Raw genomic sequence first — 393 nt, 5'->3', positions numbered from 1 at the left:
TAACTGTGTTTTGAAAAGTGCTATATAAATAAACTTTATTATTATTATTATTATTTTATTATAAAATACACATCCATGAATGTGTTGTCTTCTTGTCATGAATACATTAACGGGATAGACAAAGACAATGTCAGCTGATGTGTTCTTTTACTTTTTATGTACAATGAAAGAATAAAACTCAGAGGGTTCCTCAGTATTATTTTACAGTGGCGGCTGCTGGTCTTTCAAGGAGGGGAAGCTCATTTTCGGCCTACATCATAAAATGTGTCCGTTTATTTATACGTAAATTCTACCCTCTGGGGCTCCTGCGCGAGGCTAGTGTGACCGCCTGTGAGTGCTTTGGGATGGTGGAGCGGCTCACAGCAGCACCCGCTGCTCGTTGGGGACAGTAAC

Source organism: Epinephelus moara, chromosome 12, assembly GCF_006386435.1.
Source record: "Epinephelus moara isolate mb chromosome 12, YSFRI_EMoa_1.0, whole genome shotgun sequence".
NCBI lineage: Eukaryota > Metazoa > Chordata > Actinopteri > Perciformes > Serranidae > Epinephelus > Epinephelus moara.
This window is presented reverse-complemented; position numbering follows the sequence as displayed.